The following is a 27,265-nucleotide window of genomic DNA, read 5'->3' on the forward strand; positions in this document are numbered from 1 at the left end:
GCGTCTACACTAGCAAGTACATTTGAAATCCAGATCGAAAGAGTGGGTTCTTTCGAAAGAACCTGCGGAGCGTCTACACATGCACGGCGCTCTTTCAAAATTAACTTTGAAAGAACTCCCCCATTCTTTTGAAGTCGGTCCTCCCTTCCCGGGATGGGAAGAGCACCCTCCTTCGAAAGACGATTTCGGAAGAGCGCATGTGTAGATGGTCCGCAACACACTCTTTCGAAAGAGTGCGTCCTCCATGGCTGTGATCAGCTGGCAGGTGGCGGTGCTGCTCCCAGCACAAGCGGAGCTCTATAGCTCCAGTGTCTGGCTGCGCTCCAGGATGTAGGCTCCCAGAAGCCCTCAGGCAGGAAGCTGAGAGCATGCAGGCACCAGGGAGCACACGCTGCTGTACAGCCTGCTCCCTGTCACACTGCTCCAGCCAGCCCTGAGCCCCCCTCAGCACCATGGCCAGCACCCCGACCCCTGCCCGGGGACCCCCCAAAGAAAGCAGGGAGCCCTCCCCGGAGGGGAGCCAATCCCCAAGCGCTGGACCCCCTCCTGGACCTATGCCGAGGTGCGGGACCTCTTTGTCCTCTGGGCAGATGAAGACAACCTGCACCAGATGGGGGGTCCAGCGCAGGAACGTGGTGGCATTCCAGCACCTCACCACAGGCCCCACTGGCCAAGGTCACCCCACCCGGACTCTGGACCCAGGTGAGGTCTAAGGTGAAGGAGCTGTGCCAGGGATACTGCAGGGCCCGACACATGCTCCTACCTCCCCTGTCCCCCACTCTGCCTCCCCCCTTCCAAGCCCCCCGCCACTCCCCAGTCTGCCCTCCGTCCCCACCACCTGCAGCGAACCACCCCCAAATGCCCAACCTTGCTGCCCTGATCCTGACCCACCTGCTCCCAGCCAACCTCGTGCAGCTGGCCCACAGACTGGCCTGCAGAGACCTCACCCCAGGTGCGCCCCTACCTGCCTGTGGCACTGGCACCAGCCCAACCCCAACCCCAACCCCAACAGGGCCCTCGGACACGGGGGGGGGTGGGCAGAGTGTGGGTGATGGGGAACACACCTGTCAAACCCCCAGGGGGACTAAACTGGCCCCCTCCTGGTAGCCTGCCTGTCCACCCTGGGGCCTCTCCACCCCTGTAAATAGTTACTCCCTACCCCCACCAGCCATTCTGCCCTCCCGTAAACAGTTGTCAAGGACTTGCATTATTTACATAAAACATTTATTTCTGTGTTCCACCCTGTCTCCTGTGCATGTGTGGTGGTGGGGGGAGTGTGCAATGTGGTAGTCTGTGTGCGTGTGCATGTGCAGGATGGTGGTGCATGTATGCAGGGTGGGGAGGGCTCACCATGTACCCCGCTCAAAGGCCTGGCACAGGGCCTCCTGGATCCGCACCCCATCCTGCTGGGCCAGGCAGCATGGGGTGGCAGGGGGCTGCTCATACCTGTGCCCCGGCTGGGCGGCCCAACCCTCCGTGTAGGGCTCGTTCTTGGCCTCCACGATGTTATGCAGGGTGCAGTGGGCCCCAACCACTGCCAGGACATTGGTCAGGCCCACCTCCAGCCTTGTGTGGAGACACCTGAAGCGGCCCTTGAGGCAGCCGAACGCCTGCTCCACAGTATTGCCAGCCCAGTTCAGCCGCTCATTAAAATGGTCCTGACTCAGCTGGGTGTGCCCTGTGTATGGCCTCATGAGCCAGGGCTGCAGGGGGTAGGCTGCATCCACCACGATACATGGTGGCATTGTCGTGTCCCCGACGGGCAGCTCCCACTAGGGGAGGAAAGTCCTGAGTTCCTGAAAACCCTGGCATCATGGGCACAGCCAGACCAGCCCACACAGATGTCCTGGAACCAGCCGTTGGCATCGACGAGCGCCTGCAGGACCACGGAGTAGTAGCCCTTCCGGTTCACATAGGCCCCGCAACTGTGCTCCGGGCCCTGATGGTGATGTGGGTGCCGTCCAGGGCCCCCAAGCAGTTGGAAGCCCAGCTCCTGGAAGCCCCGCATGGCTTGTCCAGGTCCCCGATGTGGATCAACTGCTGCAGGAGCACCTTGTTGATGGCACGGACGACCTGCAGAGTGGTGAGGGGGTGCACTTAGGAGTGTAGCCTGGGCTGCATACTGCACCCCCACCCCTCCCCTCCCCTCCCCTGTCCCCGGCGGGGGATGCCCCACCACACTCCAATAGGGCCCCTTGTTGGGGCGCCCCGTACCCCCGGCTCCCCGCATGCAGTGTGGGTGTGACCCGGCCATAGCTTACCTCGATGAGGATGGCCCCGACGGTGGCTTTGCCCACCCCGAACTGGTGGCCAATGGATCGGTAACTGTCCGGGGTGGCCAGCTTCCATAGGGCGATTGCCACCCTTTTCTGTAGGGGGAGTGCCTGTGAGTGTCATGTGGGTGTCCTGGTGCTGGAGGACTGGTGGTGTCCTTGTGCTGGAGGTGTTGTGGTGTCTGTAGGGGGAGTGCCTGTGGGTGTCATGTGGGTGTCCTGGTGCTGGAGGACTGGGGCGAGCCAGTGGCACAGCTCCAGGAACGTCCCCTTGGTCATCCTGAAGTTCTGTAGCCACCGGTTATTGCCCCAGTCCTCCAGCACCAGCCGGTCCCACCAAGTGCTGCTTGTGGGGTGTCTCTCTTTCTCTCTCTTTCAGTCTCTCTCCTCTGCCTGGATACAGGCCTGTGGGGTGGGGGGGCCTTTTAAGGGGGCAGGGGATGGCAGTCCCAGAAGGGCTCGTCTGCCATGCGACCCTGCCCATGGCATTTCCTGCTCCTGCTCTTTTGAGAGCGCCCTGGTGTGTGTGGACACTCTCTTTCAAAATTGCACTGGTGGGGCTTTTCAAAACTACGGATCGGAACTTTGGTCCCTGCTGACGTGTGTGGATGCTCCATTTCAAAAGAGCATCTTTCAATGTTCTCTTTTGAAAGATGTTCTTTCGAAACAGAGCTGTAGTGTAGGTGCACCCTGACTGAGTTTGGTTCAGCCTCCTTAAATTTTCAAGTGACAATGAAGTTCCTAAATTAATACATAAGCCTAATGCAATACTGGGGCTGCGTCTACACGTGCACGCTACTTCGAAGTAGCGGCACTAACTTCGAAATAGCGCCCGTCACGTCTACATGTGTTGGGCGCTATTTCGAAGTTGAAATCGACGTTAGGCGGCGAGACGTCGAAGTCGCTAACCCCATGAGCGGATGGGAATAGCGCCCTACTTCGACGTTCAACATCGAAGTAGGGACGTGTAGACGATCTGCGTCCCGCAACATCGAAATAGCGGGGTCCTCCATGGCGGCCATCAGCTGGGGGGTTGAGAGATACTCTCTCTCCAGCCCTTGCGGGGCTCTGTGGTCACCGTGGGCAGCAGCCCTTAGCCCAGGGCTTCTGGCTGCTGCTGCTGCAGCTGGGGGTCCGTGCTGCATATACAGGGTCTGCAACTAGTTGTTGGCTCTGTGTATCTTGCACTGTTTAATGAAAGTGTGTCTGGGAGGGGCCCTTTAAGGGAGCGACTTGCTGTTGAGTCCGCCCCGGGACCCTGTCTGCAGCTGTGCCTGGCTCCCTTATTTCGATGTGTGCTACTTTGGCGTGTAGACGTTCCCTCGCTGTGCCTATTTCGATGTTGGACTGAGCAACGTCGAAGTTGAACATCGACGTTGCCAGCCCTGGAGGACGTGTAGACGTTATTCATCGAAATAGCCTATTTCGATGTCGCAACATCGAAATAAGCTATTTCGAAGTTGGGTGCACGTGTAGACGTAGCCTGGGAAAGCTAAAACAGCAACATTATGAATGCTAACATTACCTGTGTGGATGAAAAGTGATTCTAAGTTTTCTTTAAAAAACACTTTGATGCCAGCTCACTGTTTAAATCATTATGAATGTGATTTTAATACTTAAAAATGAAAACTATTTGGATGTGATCTTGGCATTTCAATTAAGAAGGATGGCTCTGAAATATTTTAAGATTAGGCAAGCAGAAGGCATTAAAAAGAGCACAATGGAAATGAAAAAGTTTTCAGATGTACAAAGAGTTGCATGCAAAGAATGGGATAAAAATGCACATGCAGGACTCTTTTTAAAGACCTAGCAGATAGAAAAAGGAGACCAAAACTGGTAAAGGATAAAAAGACCGCAGATCAGTAGACTAACAATGGATGCTCTAAGAATTCGAGAATACTGCTACTGCAGGGCAAGCAGAAGAAAAAAGAACAGCTGCCTAAAATATTAGGATGACGTTTCGGAAAAGAAAAGTCTAACAGAAGCGTTTGGTTCACAAGGGTATGTCTCTGTTGCACCTGTGAAGTGTGATTCCTAGCATGGGAAGACAGACTTGTGCCAGCAAGATTTGCTTGAGCTAGCATGCTAAAATAGCAGTGTAAACATTGTGGTACTGGTGGTAGCTACCCCCACCCCTCCACCTGAGCTGAGACTCAGGATGTCAAATGAGCTTGGACTCAGGTGGCTAGCCTGAGCCCCAAATGGCACTACAATGCTCATACTGCTATTTTTAGCATGCTACCTCAAGCAGAGCCAGCACTAGTCTGTTTATTTGGTATGGGAATCACATATTGCAACTGCAGTGTAGATACACATAATGAAGTCCTATGTACAATAAAAGGGGAGAGAATAGTAGGTTATGTTTAAGATAATCCTAGTATAGTCTTTGTTTGCTGTCCAGTTCACAGTGATCCTAATCTCAGAATATCAGCAAAAGTGAAATCTGTTGTGATGTGCATTTCCCTGTAGCATTCCCACTATTGAGTGCCAAATGTATCAAATCTGTCCTCACCCAAGTTCTGCTTTTTGTAATTACTAAAAGTGAACTGTAGGACTCTAAGGCTATGTCTACACTACAGAGCTCTTCTGAAAGAAGCCCTTCTGGAAGATCTCTTCCGAAAGAGCTTCCTTCAAAAGAGTGCATCCACACACAAAAAAAGCAGACCAAAAGGGTGATCTGCTCTTTCGGAAGAGAGTGTCCACGCAGCCCCTACTCCTTAGAAAGAATGGGCCAGGAATGAAAAAAATCAGGCCCCTTGAAGACTACTCTTATGAAAAAAAAGGGTCTGCAGAACATCTACATGTTTTCTTTCTAAAGAAGATTTCGAAAAGGGACTCTCTTCGGCTGCGTCTCCACATGCGGACGGAAGCGGCACACCAATAAGCTAACTGGAAAATGCTAATGAGGTGCAGATGCAAATTTTCTGCGTCTCATTAGCATAGCGGCATGTGGTTCAGAGTCCAGAAGAAGCTCTTACAGACTCTGAAGCACACATGGAGACGCGCGGCCTGTGGGGATCTTCCAGAAGGAAACCCTCCTTCTGGCAGCCCCTTCTCCAAAATTTTGGGGAAGAAGGAGCCCACGTGTTTCCATGTGTACTTTGGAATCCAGAAAAGCTTCTTCCAGACTCCAAACCATGTGCCACTATGCTAATGAGGCATGGAAAGTTTGCATCCGTGCCTCATTAGCATCTTCTGGTTAGCTCATTAGCATGCCGCTTCTAAAAGCAGCAGCATGTGGAGACGCAGCCTTCCTGAAATGGGAAAGAAGAGCGATTTTGAAAGGAGCACCACATTCTTTCAATTTACTTTTGAAAGAACACTTTGAAAATATCTTTTGCAAGAACTTGCTAGTGTAGACGCCGCCAAAATGTGCAATTTTTATATTGGAGGTAAAATTAGGATGTGATTTTATGAATGTATTAACTTTAATAATAGATACTATACCCAATATCTTAATTGGCTTTACAGAAGCATGGGTTAGTGATAAAGTACCTAACGGTGGTGTCACAAAACTGAATAGCTTGGCTTAAACTACTTAACCATTGAAACTTAAAAAGGTTTCATGACACTTGCTTCCAGTGTGATGTTGTAGCTGTAAGGGCTATTGAAATCTTCTGCTGCACAACAGAAGTGTATTTCATGTAGGAACAAAGAGGTTATTTTATGTCTATATTTGGCATGTACAATCATTGCTGAAACAGTGGCCAGGTCTGGTGTCCACAATTCAAAAAGCATATGGATAAATTGGAAATGGTTCGGAGAAGAGTCATGAGAATGGTTAAAGGATTAGAAAACCTATCATACTGTAGATTCAATGAGCTCAACCTATTTAGCATAAATAAAGAGAGAAGGTTATGGGGCGACAGACTAGTCTGTAAGTACCTGCATGGGGAACAAATATTTGATAATGGGCTCTACAGTCTAGCAGAGAATGATAGATCATGATCCAATATCTGAAAATTGAAATTCGGACTAGAAATAAGGCATAATTTTTAACAGTGAGAGTAATTAATCATCAGGATAATTTACTAAAAGTTGTGAATTCTCCATCACTGACCATTTTAAATCAAGGTTGGATATTTCTCTAAATGATCTGTGCTAAGATTTATTCTGAGTAAATTCAGGAGGTCAGATTACATTATCATTATAGTCCTTTCTGATATAATACAGATATATTATTAACCTATCACACAAAAGTGCTCTGAGACTTAATTTTTTAGTGTACATGTTGTACTTTGAAACTGCCTGATAGATTGTCATAAAAATATGCAGAATTACTAACATAACATCAAAATCTATGAACACATTTAGAGGTGTGACAGCTCGCTAGGTATTAAATTTGAGCTCCAGAACAGAATGGTTTTGCATGCTGTGCACATGGGTAAGATTGGGAAGTATTCTGAAGTTCAGTACCTTTGCTTGGCTACAGGAGTAGCTGAATTTACCTTATCAAAATGAAAGGTCATGTTTGAGAATATGTCTTTAGGATCCCAGAAAGTATTCACAAAAACAGTTTCATACAATATTGTGGATGTTTAAAATAACAGTTGAGCAGCAAGATAAGTCTGAAGAAAACATTTATGTTTATGAGCCATATTTTCAAAAATTGAATACTGTGACAGACCATAGCCCACAGCAGGTTATAGTAGCCTCGGGGGGGGCACGCATGTGGCCAGTTGGGTCTGTGCTTTTATGTTTCCCAGGGACTAAGGCCCAGCAAGAATGCACCTTCAGCACCAGGTCGAACCAACATCTGGGGCACATTAAACACCTGCAGCCAATCAAGGCCTGTGGAGCCCTTGAAAAGGCTTCCCTTCAGGTAAGAAGGAGGGGAGAAGAAAGGTGGTGGACCAGGAAGGAGGAAAGGTCTGCGCAGGAGAACCATGAGAGGGAGGATTGCTGAAGCTCCAGGAAAAAGGTAATGGTGAAAGAGTCTGGGGGAAGTGATGCAGGGAGGAAGCTGTTGCCCTTTTGGCTGAGGGAGACAGCTCCTCCAGCAGCAGCTGCCCAGGGTCCCTGGGCTGGAACCTGGACTGAGTGGGAGGAGACTGGGTTCCCCCAGACCATCCCACACTCCCCAGAACAGCTCAGAAGGACCTGGGGGAGACTCAGTGTCCATGTGGGGACTCCCCACTTATGACTGTGCCTATGAGGAGTACAGCTCAGTAGGCTGTGTCCTGCCTTGGAGGCAGAGCAAAAACGGGCACAGTGAGCCTCTGAGGCATGACCTTAACTGCCCCAAAGCACAGAATCGATGAGGAACTGCTCAGGACTTTGTCACAATACACTTTCTGTACCTGCCATTATTTGTAAGCACTACATTACAGGATGTCTAATTACTTGTTTGTTCATGTCAGATCTCTAATCAGCTTTATTTTTGTCCTCAAAACTACAGTAGGAAGAAAGAGTCATGTTTTTACAGTTATTTTAAAAGTCCTGTTGGGTTTCTTTTAAAATATTTTGCAATGACATATCCTTTCCAACAAGGTAAATTATAATTTCAACCAGTATGTCTAGTCACTATGGAAAAAAAAACAAGTCTGGATCTCAGAAACTGCTCTATAAGAATCTTGAATTGGGAATTCAATAAATATTGACCATAAACATTTAGGAATGTTTTATGGATACACTATGAGCGATTACATAGCAAATCATTGCAGCGTATATAATTGTGAAAGAACATATGAAGCAACTAACGAAACATCTTAGCATTCACTATAAGCATGCCAGTCAGGCAGAACTCTTCTCTCCCTACAACTTCACATAAAGGAATTCTAACTAATGGGAGAGAATACTGAGTAAGAGCTGAAGGAGAGTGTAGCCCTGCTCATTGTTAAATGAAGCAGATACAACCTGACATGTAGGCTAACAACTTAAAAAGATCCCTAGCGCATGTGTATGGAAGGAATAGCCACAAAGAATTTGTTGACAAAACCCTGCACATCCATCAACAGTGTTATACCTCTCCCTATTCAGGTATAATGCCTCTCTTAACAGCATTCTGTTGACAAAACAGCTGTGTAGATGCTCTAGGCCCCCCTCGCTTTTTTTTGTTGGCAGACAGGGCTTCCAGTTCACCTGGCAGCCCTGTTTGCAGAGCTTCAGGTCAGCCATTCTGTCACGAGAGGGCTGGGCTGTCTAGCCACTCTCTGTTGACAGAGCAGATTGCTGTTTCGATCTGCTTTTATGTGTAGACGCAATCTGGTGACAGAAGTTTTGCTGGAAAGTCCCTTTCAACAGTATCTTCTGTCTACAGAGGCTTCTCATGTAGACAAAGCCATAATCAAGAGCACAAATCCTACTTCTAAATCGAGGCAAAGCAGAGGTAACGTTGGAAAGGTAGTGGAGTACTTTTTTAAAGCAATTATTTGAATAACTCCATACTGTTTATTTCTATGAGCTAACCAGTTTCCACACACAAGATGAAAAACTACCTTTAAGAATTCTATAAGAAAGAATTGTTTTAATGTATGTTGAATTATGTCCTTCCATCTCTTTTGGGAAACCAACTACTAGTTACATACTTTAGTGTTACTACATCTGGATTATTTTATAATCCATTAATTTTCTCAGAAGGTTGTGTGTTTACTGTTACGTGATCTTGATTTTTGTATTTCTGCTTTTATGGGTCTTCTAGAGTCTGACAATCTGTTTTCAACTATTATTCTGTAAGGTTTTACAGTGAAATTTTAACTCCAACTACTCTGCCTACATTTTGTACCATTGCAACTAACTTAGCACTTACATTTGGAATGTTCATTTTATATTCTATGTCAGTGTCATTTGTAGTTGATGGAACTCTTTTCCTTTGCTTAACGGTTCCCAACGGGGAAAAGGGAAGATACAACTGGATGCTGGATTTATATGTCACTGATGATTTGACTGAGCAAGAAGAAGTATGCAGAAAAAAATATATTTTTGGATTTTTGTCAACTACCCCCACCCTCATAATAAATTTTAATTCTTTCAGCATGTTGTAAAGTGGGGGGGTGGGGCGGAAGAGCTTCACATTCACCCTTGTCAACCTCTCCATTCCCTTACACAGGTCCCTCATGCTGATTTGCTTTGTTAGCATTTTTATAAGTGTGGATACAAAATAGTGTTGTTTATTTATATTAATTTTACATGGCCAGGATGTGGCACTAAATATACTATTTACAGCTTATAGAAAAATATTTGGCAGTGCATGTAAGCGCAAAGGATTTTCTTGGTTTGGGAAGTCCTGAGAGAAGTCATCCATACCCATAGGCAGACTTTGCAGCTGCTTGATTTGGGGCACCACTGGGTTCTAACCAGTGTTTGCCATAAGCTGAGTGCATGGGAGGTGACCCAGGTAAAGATTCAGGTAAGATAATCTAGCTGATTAGCAGAGTGCTCCAAAATGCCCACAGCTGGCAGCATATGTTTCTATTGGTGCTGTACATCCACAGTGCATTGGTGCATAAAACAAAATTTATTCCACTCAGGCACTGAAGGAATTAGAAAGAACATTGATCCTAACATCTACTCATCTACCTCTTCCTATTCCTGTGCTGTGGCTCTGCTTCCCCTGGAGAGGATCTAGTTAACAGTGGAAAAATTCTGCCAGAGCTATTAGCAGCAGAACCTGTAAAAGAGCAATTCAAGTGGTAATAAAGCAATTGAACAGGCAAGTGCCTACCTCTGTCAGTTTCTGAATGTACTTAGTATACAAAACCTCAGTTTAAAACAGGGGTGGGAATCCTTTTAAAGGTCAAGGGCCACAGAAAATTGAAGTGGGTGGCAACACATGGGGGGAGACCTCATTGACCCAGTAGCTAGTGAGAACCTGCCTTCCCCTCCATACAGCCCACTAATGTGAAAAATGGCATCATGTGCCAGCAATGCCCCACAGACATGTACACTGGGCAAAGTGGACAGCCTCTGTGTCCACAGATGCATGTACATGAATTTGACATGAGGAATTGTAATATATATAAACCCGTAGGGGAATGCTTTTACCTCCCTGGCCATTCAATAAGGATTTAAAGTAGCCATTCTTCTTCAAAAGGACTTTGTCACAAGATTACAGGGGGAGACATCTGAAATAGAATTCATTTGCAAATGTGACACATTTAAATTAGGCCTTAACAGAGCTCTCAAGTTTCTTATGCGTTACCAGGGCAATTTCCCCGCCTTTGATATTTGCAGGAATGGCACAATCCTACTTAACTTAATCTGCTTCTTCTACTGGTCCTATTAGTGACAGGTAACCCCCTTTTTAACCCTCCCTTCTTCCTTCTCCCCCACCCCCACTACATGAACCCTGGATTCTAATTGTCTACTCCAAAATCTGAGAGCTCATGACCTAATAAATAAATGTTAGGGTGCGTCTACACTAGCCGGCTACTTCGAAGTAGCAGGCACAACGTCGAAATAGTACGTGTCGCATCTACACGCGCTGTGAGCTATTTCGACATCGAAATTGCTATTCCTGTCCGAAGATGGGAATAGCGCCCTACTTCGACGTTCAACATCGAAGTAGGGCGTGTGTAGATGATCCGTGTCCCGCTATGTCGAAATAGCGGGGTCTTCCATCGCAGCTATCAGCTGAGGGGTTGAGAGACACTCTGTCCAGCCCCTGCGGGGCTCTATGGTCACCACGTGCAGCAGCCGTTAGCTCAGGGCTTCTGGCTGTTGCTACTGCTGCAGCTGGTGGTCCACGCTGCGTGCACGGGGTCTGCAACCGGTTGTTGGCTCTGTGGATCTCATGCCGTACAGGCCGAGTGTGTCTGGGAGAGGCCCTTCAAGGGAGCGGCTTGGGGCTTTGCTGGCCCCTTATTTCAATGGGGAGCGCTTGTGTGTGTGGATGCTCTACATTTTCCTTCCGGGGCAGCTCCCTTCGACGTTCTCCGTCACTACTTCGACGTTGACCGTTAATGGCACCAGCCCTGGAGGATGTGTAGAAGATATGCGTCAAAGTAGCCTATTTAGATGTTCTTAGGTCAAAATAGGCTACTTTGACAAAGTGTGCTAGTGTAGACGTAGCCTAAGTCTCTAAGGCTACGTCTACACATGCCCCAAACTTCGAAATGGCCACGCAAATGGCCATTTCGAAGTTTACTAATGAAGCGCTGAAATGCATACTCAGCGCTTCATTAGCATGCGGGCGGCCGCGGCACTTCGAAATTGAAGCGCCTCGCCGCCGCATATCTCGTCCAGACAGGGCTCCTTTTCGAAAGGACCCCGCCTACTTCGAAGTCCCCTCATTCCCATGAGCTCATGGGAGTAAGGGGACTTTGAAGTAGGCGGGGTCCTTTCGAAAAGGAGCCCCGTCTGGATGAGACATGCGGCAGCGAGGCGCGTCAATTTCGAAGTGCCGCGGCCGCCCGCATGCTAATGAAGCGCTGAGTATGCATTTCAGCGCTTCATTAGTAAACTTCGAAATGGCCATTTGCATGGCCATTTCGAAGTTTGGGGCACGTGTAGACGTAGCCTTAGGTGCTACAGGACTGCTTGTTATTTATAGAGCTACAGACAAACACAACTACCTTTCTGGGTCCAGAAAAAAAATACATTATTGCTCTACACTCAAGCTGCATCCCACAGCCTAGGGTGACTAGGTCTAGTAGATTTTGTGGAGCCGCTCTTGGTTCTGGGTAAGGGCCAAAAATGAGGGGTTCAATGCACCAGAGGGAGCTGTCAGGGAGTGGGTTAGGGCGAAGATGTGGGATCTGAGCAGGAGGTAGGGTGCAGGAGGGGGCTGATGGTGGGGATAAGGCTCTAGGTAACAGGGAAGGTGCATAGGGTGTGTGGGCTGGTGTCTGGAAAAAGGTGCAGGGGCAGGCTGGGGCTGGAAATGTGGGGTTGAGCAGAGGATTGCAGCACCTACCAGGTGCAGCTGTGGAGGGGTGCGTGATCTGCAAGTGGTTCTGCACACTGTAAGGAAGCACTCCCTGCTGACACCACTTCCACTCTCCTGCAGCCAGAGTCCGCAGGATGGTTTGGGCCCTACCTTGCTTGAATCAGGCCCACAAGGCTCAGGGCTCCTCCTCCCTCCCTGCCATGGAGAGCGCAGGCTGATGCTCTCGCCACAGTGCCTCCCCAATGTGCTGGAGCACGAGCACCAGCTTGTGCCCCTGAAGGAAGGGGTGAGAAGCCCTGGTCCTCGTGGGCCTGATCTGGGCCATAGATTCCCCACCTCTGCTTTACAACTTATTTTAAAAATACAGGGAGGTATGAAGTAGTGGGATCCTTAACCACATTCTCCACACCCCACTGCCTTGTGGGTTATCCTGGGAAGGAGCAAGGCTAAGGGAGTAAACCCTGACAGAAAATCTGGAGTGGAGTCCGAAGGCGGTTCGGTGTCAACTTCTGGCACTGTCCCGGCAACTCCTGCAGCTGAGCTGGTACCAGACGTGGAGGTTATCCTCTCCTTTGGACTATATCAGTAAAGCCGAGAGGGGGACACTGGTGTCTGGGAAGCCCAGAGTCTCCATAATAAGTGCCCAGGCTCGCACCCGGAGAGGTACTCTGGCATCGCTGAACAGCGTTGCATCAACACGGGAGGCAACAGATACCGGTTATAAGCTCTTGCTCGACTGGCGTAGAGAATGAGCACCAGGGGTTGCCTTCGATGGTGGGAGAAATCCTCGCATCTCACTGGACAGTCACCGCCCGCCTCAAGCTGGGCAGCCCCCAGCCAATAGGGTACTGTCCCGCCACAGTTCACCTGCCTCGCTGGGTGTGTGAGGCTTAAGGTTCCTGAACCCGACAAGTGACTGAAATTTGAGAACCATGCAAACCAATAAGAAAATCAACAAGAAATGAGAAACATCAACAATTTAAGCTTGCTTGCTGGAATGTGCGGACCATGCTGACCGGCTTGACTGAAGATCTTCAGGCCATCAGTGACACCTGAAAGACCGCTGTCATCAACGAGGAACTGAAGAGGCTCCAAGTTGATATCGCTGCACTGCAAGAGATGCGACTCGCAGATTCGGGATGTCTAAAGGAAAAGGACTACACCTTTTTCTGGCAGGGTAAAGCCCAAGAAGAACCCAGAGATCATGGTGTTGGCTTTGCTGTCAGAAACACCCTTTTACAAATGGTGGAATTAGTCATGGGCAGATCAGAAAGACTTCTTCGGATCACACTTCAAACTTGCGCCAGTCCCGTCCATCTGATCAGCACTTATGCTCCAACCCTGTAAGTCACACCAGAAGTAAAAGACAAGTTCTATGACGTGCTTAGTGCTGCTGTAGTGCAAATACCTGCTCGTGAACAACTGTACATCTTGGGTGACTTCAATGCAAGAGTTGGAGCTGATTGGGCCTCATGGCCTTCCTGCTTAGGACACTTCGGTGTGGGGAAAAATGAATGACAATGGACAGCGTCTCCTTGAACTGTGCACGTACCACAATCTGTGCATCACAAACACATTCTTCCAAACGAAGCCACAGCACAGAGTGTCGTGGAGACACCCACACTCGAAGCACTGGCATTAACTAGACGTGGTCATCACTACGTGTAATAACCTCAAAAACGTCCTTCTGACATGCAACTATCATAGTGCTGACTGTGATACAGATCACTCGCTAGTTTGCTCCAAGCTCAAGCTGAGACCCAAGAAACTGTACCGCTCTAAACCTGCTGGAAGGCCCCACATTGACACCAGAAAGACGGCAAACTCAGAGAAAGCTGAAAAGTTCAGAGAGACCCTCCAGGAAAATCTGCGTAGCGGCCCTGGGGGCACTGATGTAACATCCAAATGGCAACATCTGAGGGATACAGTTTACAACACGGCCTTGTCGGTGTTTGGAAGAAGAGCTAGAAACATGAACCACTGGTTCGAAGCTAACTCCGATGAGATGATTCCAGTCATTGAAAAGAAGAACACTGCACTCCTGGAGTACAAACGCTCACCGAGCCAGAGTACCCAGCAAGCACTTAGAGAGGCCAGAAGAACAGTACAGCAGACAGCCAGGCGCTGTGCCAACAACCACTGGCTCCAGCTATGCAGCAGCAACCAGACCTGTGCTGACTTTGGTAATCTCAGAGGAATGTACGAGGGTATGAAGAAGGCATTAGGACCCACCCAGAAAAAGATGGCACCTCTGAAATCCAAATCTGGTGAAGTCATCGCTGACAAAGCCAAACAGATGGAGCGCTGGGTTGAGCACTACTCCGAGCTGTACTCACGCGAGAACGATGTGGTTGACGCAGCCCTTGGTGCCGTCGAGCTCCTACCAATAATGGATGAACTGGATCAGGAACCGACTGTGGATGAACTGAAGAGAGCCATTGACAGCATTGCAGCAGGAAAGGCCCCTGGCTAGGATGGTATACCACCAGAGGTGATCAAGTGTGCCACAGACACTCTCCTGGAACCCCTACATGAGCTACTGTGCCTGTGCTGGAGAGAGGGTGAGGTTCCACAGGATCTGTGCGACGCTAACATCGTAGCCTTGTATAAGAACAAAGGAGACAGAAGCGACTGCAACAACTACTGGGGAATCTCCCTCCTAAGCGTCACTGGTAAACTGTTCGCTCGCGTCATCCTTGGCAGACTCCAGAAGATTGCTGAGAGGGTGTACCCCGAATCACAGTGCGGATTCCGCGCAGAGAGGTCTACCGTTGACATGGTCTTCTCTCTAAGGCAGCTGCAGGAGAAGTGCAGGGAGCAGAGGAAACTACTCTACATAGCCTTCATTGATCTGACCAAGGCCTTTGACTTGGTCAGAAGGGATGGTCTGTTCAAACTGCTCCACAAGATAGGCTGTCCTCCAAGATGATCCAGTCATTCCACGAAGACATGAGAGGAACCATCCAATATGACGGAGCATTATCGGATGCTTTCAGAATCAGGAGCGGCATCAAACAAGGATGCGTGCTTGCTCTGACATTGTTCGGGATCTTCTTCGTACTCCTCCTGAAGCATGCCTTTGGATCTTCAACAGAGGGCATCTTGCTGCACACAAGATCTGATGGGAAACTGTTTAACCTTGCAAGGCTGAAAGCTAAGTCTAAGGTGCGGGAAGTCCTCATCAGAGACATGCTGTTCGCAGACGATGCTGCTGTAGTGTCTCACACAGAAGACCAGCTTCAAAAACTGCTGGATCAGTTCTCCAAAGCGTGTAAGGACTTTGGGCTTACCATCAGCCTAAAGAAGACAAATGTACTCGGTCAGGATGTTGCTGAATCCCCATCAATCAGCACTGACAACTATACGTTAGAGGTCATCCACGAGTTCATTTACCTCGGGTCTACCATCACTGACACCCTGTCATTGGACACTGAGCTAAATACGAGGATCGGAAAAGTGGCCACAACTCTGTCCAGACTCAGCAAGAGAGTGTGGAATAACAACAAGCTGTACACTCACACCAAAATGCAAGTCTACAGAGCCTGCATCCTCAGCACCCTCCTTTATGGCAGCAAGACTTGGACCCTGTATGCCTGCCAGGAAAAGAGGCTGAACGTCTTCCACTTGCGCTGCCTCAGGCGCATCCTTGGAATATCATGGAAGGACAGAGTGACCAACACTGCCGTCCTCGAGCAAGCTGGAATCCCAACCATGCACACCCGCCTCAGGCAGCGTCGGCTCTGCTGGCTTGGCCACGTCCACAGGATGAATGATGGAAGGATTCCAAAAGACATCCTGTATGGTGAGCTAGCCTCTGGCAAAAGACCTCCTGGACGCCCCCAGTTGCGCTACAGAGATGTCTGCAAGAGAGATCTCAGAGAGGTAGACATCGAGCTGGACAACTGGGAAGAACTAGCAGACGACCGCAGCAGATGGAGGCAGGGGTTACACAAGGGCCTTCAGAAGGGCGAGATGAGGATCAGACAGCTAGCAGAGGAGAAGCGAGCACACAGAAAGCACACTAAGGAATTGCCAGACACCCACCACATCTGCAAGAGATGCAGCAAGGACTGTCACTCTCGTGTGGGTCTTCATAGTCACAGTAGACGCTGTAAATGAAGTCCTCAATTGAAACTATAAAGGGCGCGATCCATAGTCTTTGCAGACTGAAGGATGCCTACTCTCTACTCTACTCTATGTTGCTGAAGATTATAAAATCACACCTCTAAAAAATTCATCCCTCACCCTAAGCTGCCATCCAGCACAGGGGCACCAGTTTAACAGTACTGATAAACCCTAAGGGCTGCAGTCCTGAGTAGCCTCTTCTTGTATTTGTTACTCCAAAGTATTATTTGGCTCAGAGTAAAGGAAACCAGTGGCCTAATGCTTCTGTGCTCTACAATGTACTCGTGTAGATTTTCATACCTGCACCAAGTGAGTGTAAAATACAACCCTTCTAGTTTGGTAACATTTTAAATTAACTCTGCACATCCATAAATGACTCCAAAAACATGCAAAGCAGTGAGAGATCAAGCCCAGTAGGTTAACTCTTTTAGCCCAGAAAGTTCCATAGTGTACTTATTTACTTTTTCCCAGTGTTTTTGAAGACTCATTCGCATTTATTAAAAGGTTTTTCTTTCTTTTTAGTTCACAATGATTCTCAAGTGTTATGCACAGAAACAAGTTTCCCTTTGCAACTTCTGAAGCAGAAAGGTTTATTACAAAGCAAATAGTCCCTAATGCAATTTTTTTTTTTACAAAACTTTTCTTACGAACACATTCTAACTTATTTAACACTGTTACTCACAATAGCAAACACAATTCATATTGGATGGCAAGACAATGACTATTCAAATCACCAATGGCTTATTTTAAAGAGTACAAATTGGATTACTTGTTTTGTTGTTTTCAATAACTTGCAGATGATTTATAAATTCTGATTTGGAATACTATTCTTTTTCTTCAGGTCTATGACAGATGATCAACACAAATCCATTATTACACTCAGCAAAGTACTATAAATACAGACTATACTTATTTCCTTCAAATGGTTGATGGCCTTTCACTTCTCGACCTATTTTTAATACATCAAGCTATTCCAATGCATATATAGCTAAAAAATGGATGGACGTGAACTGTGATATATTTTCAAGTGACTGAGTCCATCAGTTTGTATACAGTATGTAGCAAACAGAAGGCAGAAATAACCTTTTAATATACAAACCAAACTGCCAGCCTTACTCAGGACTGCATTTTGTTTCAGAAATTATACTCTCCAAAGGAAAACAACTGCCATTTATATCATTTTTAACCTTTACCTTGGCTGAGGCAATTTGTAACTGAAGTGTTGTGAAATATCAGTCCCTTGAAGTGTTGCAGCATGAGTATAACTTGACAAGAATGAAAACTCATTCTAATTTTAGTACTGACATAACTATAAGATTACCAAACCCAGAGACTGCATCGCCTGAAAGCATTTTAATAGTTTTTAAAATGACACTAACACTTTACACTTGGTTTTCTTACCAAGATTGCCACCAAAAATAAAAACTGAAATATCACCCAAACTGGATTCTGGTGGTTAATGTACTGGTGACTGTCCGGGGTGGCCAGTTTCCAGAGGGCAATTGCCAACCTTTTCTAGAGTGGGAGTGCCAGCCTCACGCAGGTGTTGCAGTGCTGGAGGGCTGGGGCAAGCCAGTGGCACAGCTCCAGGAATGTCCCCTTGGTTATCCTGAAGTTCCATAGCCACTGGTCATCGACCCAGTCCTCCAGATCCACCCGGTCCTACCAGTTGCTGCTTGTGCAGAAGCCTCACAACTGGCAGATGACCCAGGGACTGGGTGGGGGGTTGTGCCCTGAGGACAACCTCCAGGCCAGTGGCTACCAGGGTGGCAATCTGGAGCCACTGGTGTACGGTGGCCAGGACTGCGGCCAGTGCACCGACCACGGCCTTGATTTGGGTGGTGGGGAGCTGCTCGGAGTCCATGGGGGCTCGGGGTGACTCCTCTGCTGTCTGTTGGTCTGCATGCCTGGGCACAGGTAGCTGGCCTTCGGTGTACAGACCAAGGCTTGGGAGGTAAGGAGGAGGGAACCCCTTAAAGGGGTGGCAGGTGGCAGCCCCAGAAGGGCTCGTCTGCCATGCCACCCTGCTAGTACCCTTTCCTGCCCCTGTACTTTCAAAAGGGCACCCTGGGATGTGTGGATGCACTCTTTCAAAAGTGCAGTGGGGTCATTCAAAAGGGTAGGTCAGACCTTTGCTCCTCATTTGCCTCTGTGGACACTCTTTTGAAAGGCCATCTTTCAACATTTATTATCGAAAGTCGTCTTTTCGGAACAGAGCTGTTATGCAGATGTGGCCGTACAGTGTCTGTCTAAACCCGGCCTTATTTATAAAACTAAAACATCATAGTGAAATAACAAATAAGTTAAGGTATAAAATTCTGAGCAAAATCAACATGTGGACCTATGCTACTATATAAATAAATATTATTAATAATAAAAAAGTGCAGCAGACACTGACAAAGAAAATTGCTGTTGGACTTGTTGACCAAACTATATACCTTGGCCTGGATATTCTTTTAGAAAAAAGTCTGACACAAAGATAAGTAGGCACTGTTTTTGTTTTTTGTCAAAAGTCAGTGAAGACTGACAAAGTCACAGTGATCTTGCAAGACAGCGCTCTCTACTATTCTTACCATATTATCTTTAACTGCGAGGAGTGGCAGGGAGATATCTTTCAAATGGATGTTTTCATTTCCTCCATGATCAAAATGTACAGAACCTTGAGTTCAGGTATGCATTAATTTTGTTTACACTTCAGCTCCATTTTTGTACTACACAAATCCAATGCATATGAACATTTACAATCCCTTTCTTTGGCCATAAAAATAATGAGGTGCAAATAAAAGAAAAAAAGTAGCTGCAGCAAGAACATTTAAGGCTCTATTCTAACCACTTCTGGGTAGCTACAAAATACTCTAAGGCAAAAGTAAAACTGGTTGAAAGCCTGCAGAAAGCACACAACTGACTGAAGATCAAATACAGCTGTCAACGTGAGGTAACTGTACTAGGACTGCCAAGCACGTCGAAAAAGCTCCGTGTTAATCACGTACTTATTGGCAGAGATGGCTTTGGGATTTTGGCCAAAGTCACTTAGTAAAAAGTAACCTGATATAGCACCTAATGCTTGTACACAGCTGAATCCACGTAGCTGGCACCAAGATCTGCTCATCAGCGGTTTAATTACAAAGACTTATACCTGGGAGGTAACCACTATAAAAATCATTTTCAAGCTTGGGTGGGTTCATGACATATTAGTGGTTAGGATAAAACTAGACAGAACAGATGGGGTAAAAATAAACAACTCTATTCCCTGATTTCCTATTTTAAATATTTATAGTTAGAAAAACAACATAAACGTACAGCAAACAACCAATTTCATTACTATCATGTAACAAACTGTGTGATCTAAGGAGTCTTGAGATTGGTTCCGATTTTGTAACCTGAGCTTTGCTTTCTTTGAAGAAATATGATCAGCACTCCTAGACACACATGATTAAAATACCCATTAGTAATAACAGCAGTCTCAGTCACATGACCACTGTGCATAGTATTATTTTGCTTCCCTTCTCTTTGTTTTTTCTCTTTACTTGTTCTTTATACTTAGATCCTTTTTAATAATTCCGATTTAAATATTTTCCATATACAAACTGGTATTTTGCCCCTAAACCTGCATTTTTAGACATAAAGAGAGAGAGAGAGAAACACTTGATGAAAGTATTAAGCTTTACACTTTAATGAAAGCTGTGATCACACACAATCAGCTTTTACTACATACAGTAGGGTCTCAACATTCATGAGGGTTCTGTGTTGAGAACCCTCGCAAATGCTGAATTTTGTGAAGACTGTACTGTATGGCAGCTGCTCCTGCCTGGAGCCCGGCTGCCGGTGCTCCTTCCCTGGGGCAGCGGCAGCCACCAGACCTCCATGCCCCGGAGCCCTGGGCAAGCAGCTGCTCGTGGCCGCTCGCATATACTCGAGTTTGCGAACCTACGAGACCCTACCGTATATGTTACAGTAGGGTCTACAGACCACAAATAAAAACTAAAAAGCAGTCAAGTAGCACTTTAAAGACTAACAAAATAATTTATTGGGTGGGCTTTTCGTGGAACAGACCCACTTCTTCAGACCATAGCCAGACCAGAACAGACTCAATATTTAAGGCACAGAGAACCAAAAACAGTAATCAAGGAGGACAAATCAGAAAAAAATGATCAAGGTGAGCAAATCACTTTGAAATTGATGCAGATCACAGCCACGCGGCTCATCCAGATGGGGCTCCTGTTCGAAAGGACCCTAGATACCTCAAAGTCCCCTTATTCCTATCTGCTCATAGGAATAAGGGGATTTCGAAGTAGGCGGGGTCCTTTTGAAAAGGAGCCCCATCTGGACGAGCTGCGTGGCGGCGAGCCGTGTCAATTTTGAAGTGCCGCGGCCGCCCGCATGCTAATGAAGCGCTGAATATGTATTTCAGCGCTTCATTAGTAAACTTCGAAATGGCTATTTGCATGGCCGTTTCGAAGTTTTTGGTTAGTGCAGACGTAGCCATTGTGAAATATTGTGCCTAACTCAGGAGTTTAGAATGCAAATAGACAAGACGGGGGCATGGGAGGGGAAGGTGGAAGGGTAAACAAAGTCAATGAAAGATAAAGTGACTTACCTGGAGTCATACAGAGATCAATGACAGACAGGGGAATAGAAACCTGTTGTTCCAACTCCCATCCCAGTGTCTCAGTAGCTAGCAATGCAAGCATTCTTAAGTCTGTATTTATCAACTACTATTATTGGAGAAGAAATTTAATTTGTGTCTTGCTTATGCAATACTATAGAAATGGCTGATCCTACTACACAGTGTCTTCTAGTTCCCCGGGTCCATAAGGAAACTGGGATAACTCTCACTCATTGCTCTAATCTCCAAACCAAGCAGTGTAATATACCAAAGTTAACAAGAAGTCATGTGGCACCTTAAAGATTAACAGATATTTTGGAACACAAGCTTTCGTTGGCAAAGACCAGCTTCCTCAGATATATGTGGGGTTGGGGTAGAGGATTTAAAGAGGGGGGGATCAGTAAAGGGGAGGGCCGGAGCTGACAAGGTCTGTTCAGTCAGGGTGGATGTGATCCATTCTCAGCAGTTAATGTGGAGTTGTGAACATGAAGAGAGGAGAAATCAAGTCAGTTCAGTGGCAGGGTGGGAGGTTAGGCCCATTGTCAGTTGCTAATGTGTAGGTGTGAATATTAAGAGCGGAGAAACTGCTTTTGTAATTGGCCAGCCACTCCCAGTCTCTGTTCAGTCCTTGGTTGATGGTGTCAAATTTGCAAATGACTTGCAGCTCTAAAATTTCTCTTTGCATTTTATTCTTGAAATTATTTTGTTGTAGGACTGCTACTTTTAAATCTGTTACTGAGCGTCCAGGGAGACTGAAGCGTTCTCTTACAGCTTTTTGTATGTTACCGTTCCTGATATCTGATTTATGTCCATTTATTCTTTTACATAAAGACTGTAAATTGCAATGGGGCATTGCTGGCACATGATAGCTATGTCTACACGTGTATGCTACATCGAAATAGCTTATTTCGATGTAGCGACATCGAAATAAGCTATTTCGATGAATAGTGTCTACACGTCCTCCAGGGCTGGTGCCATCGACGTTCAACGTCAACGTTGGGCAGCACCACATCGAAGTAGGCGCGGCAGGGGACCGTCTACACGCCAAAGCAGCACACATCAAAATAGGGGTGCCAGGAACAGCTGCAGACAGGGTCACAGGGTGGACTAGCACTTCCAGGGCAACAGCTAGCTGCTCCCTTAAAGGGCCCCTCCCAGACACACTGAGCCTACACAGCATGCGGTCTGCAGAGCCACAGGCACGCACACCTCGTTGAAGCAGTATGGACCCCCAGCAGCAGCAGCAGCAGCAGCAGCAGCAGCAGCAGCAGCAGCCAGAGGTCCACACACCCGCCCCTGCAGGAGCAGTGCTTGCCCTGCTCAATGCTATGCAAGAGGCAGCTGACCACCTTTTATTCACAGAGGAGGAGCTGCCCTTAGGGGAGGAGGAAGCAGCCCCAGACCCTGCTGTCCTCCGCTCCCCCGCAACCCCGCTGAACACGCCGCCGGCCGTGGAGCTACCCCACGAGCACGGACTGGTGGGAGCGACTGGTGCTCAGCGAGTGGGACAATGACCGCTGGCTCCAGAATTTCCGCATGAGCCGACAGACATTCCTGGAGCTCTGCCAGTGGCTCACCCCTGCACTGAAGCACCAGGACACCTTCATGCGGTATGCCCTCAGCATCGAGAAACAGGTCAGCATTGCTGTCTGGAAGCTGGCCACTCCAGACAGCTACCGATCCGTGGGGCAGCAGTTTGGTGTGGGCAAGGCCACCGTCGGGGCTGTCCTCATGGAGGTAAGAGGACCCATGGGGAAGGGGAGAGCCCTGGTGGGGAGGGAGCCCTGGGGGTGGAGGGAACCCGGGGGGGAGGGAGCCGGGGGGGGAGGGCCAGACACACCCTGCACACCCCTCACTGGTGCTCTCTCATGTCCTTCCCCTGCAGGTCGTCTGCGCCATCAATGCCCTGCTCCTCCACAGGCTCGTGCGGCTTGGGGACCCGGATGCTGCCATCGCGGGGTTTGCCAGCCTGGGCTTCCCAAATTGCTTCGGGGCTCTGGATGGGACCTATATCCCCATCCGTGCTCTGGAGCACAGCGAAGGACGCTTCCTCAACAGGAAGGGCTACCATTCTGTGGTCCTCCAGGCCTTGGTGGACAGCCAGGGCCGCTTCCTGGACATTTATGTTGGCTGGCCTGGCAGCACCCATGATGCCCGGGTATTCAGAAATTCGGGCCTGTGCTGCCGGCTGGAGGCAGGGACCTACATCCCCCAGTGGGAGATCCCTGTGGGGGACACCACCATGCCCCTCTGCGTCGTCGTAGACACGGTATACCCCCTCCGGCCCTGGCTCATGCACCCTTACACGGGCCATCTGTCAGCCAGCCAGGAGCGCTTCAACACGCGCCTGAACCATGCGCGTCAGGTGGTTAAGCGCACTTTTGGCCGCCTCAAAGGGCACTGGAGGTGTTTCCTCACCCGCCTTGATGCAGGCCCCACCAACATCCCCCAGATTGTGGGCACGTGCAGCACACTCCACAACCTGGTGGAGAGCAAGGGGGAGGCATTCTTTCAGGGCTGGGCTGTGGAGGATGGCAGGGCTGACATGCAGCCACCCGCTGCCCCCAGTCGCCAGGTGAACCCTGAGGGGATCCAGGTCCGGGAGGCCCTGTGGGCCCATTTCGACCAGGCTGTGGGGTGAACGCTGGCAGGCCCCCGACTGCACCCCCCCCATCCTCCACAACATTCTCTGCCCCTACGCCCACACCACAGAGCACCCAAGAGCACCCCCACCTTTTCTTGCGAATAAAAATGGAGCTGTTGTTTTTGAAACCAAAAAAAAGCAGTGAATTCTCTTATATTAATACTAACTATATATATATATATATATATATATATATATATATATAAAAGCGGGGAACTATTTACATGGGGGGAAGGTGCCATAGAAGAACAGGGGTCTAACACAAACTATATACAACAAATATATGATGGGGGATACGTACAAAGGGGGAGGGGTGGGCCACATCCTGGGCCCCACACCCCTCTACTGTCCGGCGCCCGGGGTGGGCGGGCGCGACCCTCGCCTCGGCCTCAGCCCTGGCCGAGGCTGGCTGGGGGCCGGGCGAACCAGCAGGTATGGCCAGCGGGTGTCAGCAGGCCCCAGGTCCCCCTCGGCGGAAGGCCCCGGGGTGGCGGATGGCGGTCGGAGCAGTGGGTTGAGCAGCGGGTGGAGCGGCGGGCAGGGCGAGCAGGGCGGGCAGAGCAGCGGGCGGCGTGGCATGCGGGACCAGGAAGTCTGCTATGCCCTCGAAAGTTCGCATAAAGGCCCCCCATGCCTCCTGGCGCCAGGCCAGCGCCGGCTCTTGCAATTCCAGCCACTGCTTGTCCACCCGCAGGTGCCGCTCCGACACCTCCAGCTGATGCCGGAGGGTCACGAGCAGCTGGGGGTCCGTCACCTTCCTCAAATGGTGGTGGCTCCACCGTCAGCCCCGCCCTGGGGCTGCTTGGTGCTCCGCCAAGGGGCTGGCCTGCAGCGATGGCCCTGGTGGGCTCTCTGGGACCACTGACACCTCACCGGTGCTCTCTGGGCCCTCCGATGATGCAGCTGCGGAACACGGTGGGGGGGGAGGAAGAAGAATGGAGACAGCCGTTAGTGTGGCCCCTGAGCCGTGGCCCTTGTCCCCCCCACCCCTCTGCTGCTGGTTCCCCATCCCCATCCCCGGGAGATGCTGCTGCTGCTGATGGGTGTCCCACCCCCTTCCCCCCGCGGGGGACCCTAGGTTCCGCTCCCCCCATCCCCAGGGATGGGGCATGGCACTGTCCTGCTGGGGGGGCAGGGGCTGATTCACTCTTCTGAGGGACATGCCACTGCTGTCCTTGGGGCCATGGTCATCTGGGCATGTGGAGGGCCCTGGTCATGTCTCTTGTCCCCGCCCCTCAACCCCGGGGGTGTGCACCGGGGGGGTTCATACCTGACGGTCCGCTCCCACAGTCGGGGGATACCCTCTGGGTGGATGCCCTGCTGGAGCTCCAGGATGGCAGGATTATGTTTAGTCCCCCATTGCTGGAGGAGGATTCCCCCTCCTCCTCCAGCATCCCAGGGATGGGCTCCTGGGGGGGCCCCTGGAGTGCGGGGCTTGCCTCCGGGGAGGACTCCGCCTCCGGGGCCTGCTGGGGCTCGTCGGCCAATGTGTCAAGAGTGGCCGGCGGGGAGGAGTTGTACCGGGGGCCCAGGATGGACCTGAGCTCCCTGTAAAAGGGGCAAGTGGCAGGGGTGGCCCCAGATTGGCTGGCCGCATCCCAGGCCTGGGCGTAACCCTGCCGCAGCTCCTTAACCTTACTCCTGACGTGGTCAGGAGTGCGGGCAGGGTGACCCCGGGCGGCCAGGCCCTTGGCCAGCCGAGCGAATGCATCCGCGTTCCGCCTCTTGGTCCCCATTACCTGGAGCACCTCCTCCTCGCTCCAGAGCCCCAGCAGGTCCCGGATCTCGGCCTCCGTCCAGGAGGGGCCCCGTTGCCTCTTCCCAGACTGGCTGTCTGTCTGGGAGTCCTGGCTCCCCTTGGGGGAGGTGCCCTGGGGGTGCTTGGGGGGCTGGCGGGCGGCCATTGCAGCGGGGGGTGTCTTGGGGCTGCAGGGAGGCGTGCAGTCTAGCCGCATGGCAATGCTGCTGCCTGCACGCGCTCTCAGCTTCCTGCACAGGAAGGCAGGGGGCAGGGAGCTTTTATGGGCCGCTGCACACGGCAACCATAGAGCTCAGGGGCTGGAGAGAGCGTCTCTCAACCCCTCAGCTGATGGCCGCCATGGCAGACCCCGCTCTTTCGATGTTGTGGGACACGGATCGGCTACACGTGCCCTACTTCGACGTTCAACGTCGAAGTAGGGCGCTATTCCTATCCCCTGATGGGGATAGCAACTTCGACGTCTCGCCACCTTACGTCAATGTCAACTTCGAAATAGCGCTCGCCCCGTGTAGATGTGGCGGGCACTATTTCGAACTTGGCACGGCTACTTCGAAGTAGCCGGCACGTGTAGACGCGGCTGATGGCATGTATTTATATTAGTAGATGTGCAGGTAAAAGAGCCCCTGATATGGTTGATGGTAGGTTCTGTGATGATATCGCTGGTGTAGATATGTGAGCAGAGTTAGCAGCAAGGTTTGTTGTAGGGATTGGTTCCAGGTCTAGAGTTACTGTGGTGTGGTCTATAGTTGCTGGTGAGAATTTGTTTAAGGTTGGCAGGTTGTCTTTAGGCGAGGACAGGTCTGCCTCCCAAGGTCTGTGAGAGTGAAGGATTGTTGTCCAGGATGGGCTGTATATCACTGATGATATGCTGGAGAGGCTTTAGCTGGGGGCTGTATGTGATGGCCAGAGGTGTTCTCTTGTTTTCCTTGTTGGGCCTGTCTTGTAGCAGGCGGCTTCTGGATACACATCTGGCTCTGTCAATCTGTTTCTTCACTTCCTTAGGTGGGTATTGTAGTTTCAGGAAAGCTTGGTAAAGGTCTTGTAGATGTTTGTCTCTGTCTGATGGATCAGAGCAAATACAGTTGTACCTTAGTGCCTGGCTATAAACAGTGGATCGTGTCGTATGCCCTGAATGGAAGCTGGAGGTGTGTAGATAAGCATAGTGGTCTGTGGGTTTTCAGTATGATATTTATGTGACCATTACTTATTTGCACAGTAGTGTCCAGGAAGTGGATCTCTTGTGTGGACTGGTCCAGGCTGAAGTTGATGGTGGGGTGGAAACTGTTGAAATCACGGTGGAACTCTTCAAAAGCCTCCTTCCCATGGGTCCAGATGATGAAGATGTCATCAATGTAGTGCGAGTAGAGGAGTGGCGCTATGGTACAGGAGCTGAGGAAGTGTTGTTCCAGGTTAGCCACAAAAATGTTGGCATACTGTGGGGCCATAAGGATGTCCATAGCCGTGCCACTGGCTTGAAGGTATAAATTGTCCTCAAACCTGAAATAGCTGTGGGTGACGACAAAGTCACAAAGCTCCACCACCTATATCAAAGTTATCATCCAATGAATAGATATGGAAAGTGTTACCAGAAAAAAGACAATTATATATCTGTATTGAGAGATTAATAAGGTGAGAAATTTTGCTAAAATTATTTAAAAACATTTATTTTATAACTATGATCTAATCTTAGAAAACTATGCTATTCACATTCTACCTAACACCAACACTTCCTAATCCTGGTGTGCATGGTTATAACTCTAACAACAGTAAAATTTCTTAACATTATCTGGAAACACCTAAACTCATACACTGAGCATTAAAAAAGCCTTGTATTGAATGCAAACACATTCAAAAGTAAAGACAGCATTATACTCTGATGTCTTAAATTACGGATCAGACAGTAATAGGCTAAATCTCCTTGATTCAGCATCCTGGAACCTGAGTGGTCCCAGACCAGGGCTTTTACCTGAGCAGGGGAGGTCAATGCTCCCCTGCCGACTTCCAGCTCCCGATCCTGGGCTCTTCTCCCAGC

The 27,265-nt window shown here is 49.3% G+C and overlaps 1 protein-coding gene across 2 annotated transcripts in view; it reads right to left on the bottom strand.

The window, feature by feature from the left end:
* The window catches only part of METTL25 (methyltransferase like 25), a 131,143-nt gene that overhangs the window by 38,215 nt on the left and 65,663 nt on the right, over positions 1-27,265 (bottom strand). The gene's annotated exons all lie outside the window — the stretch shown is intronic.

Source organism: Carettochelys insculpta, chromosome 1 (assembly GCF_033958435.1).
Source record: "Carettochelys insculpta isolate YL-2023 chromosome 1, ASM3395843v1, whole genome shotgun sequence".
Taxonomy (NCBI): domain Eukaryota; kingdom Metazoa; phylum Chordata; order Testudines; family Carettochelyidae; genus Carettochelys; species Carettochelys insculpta.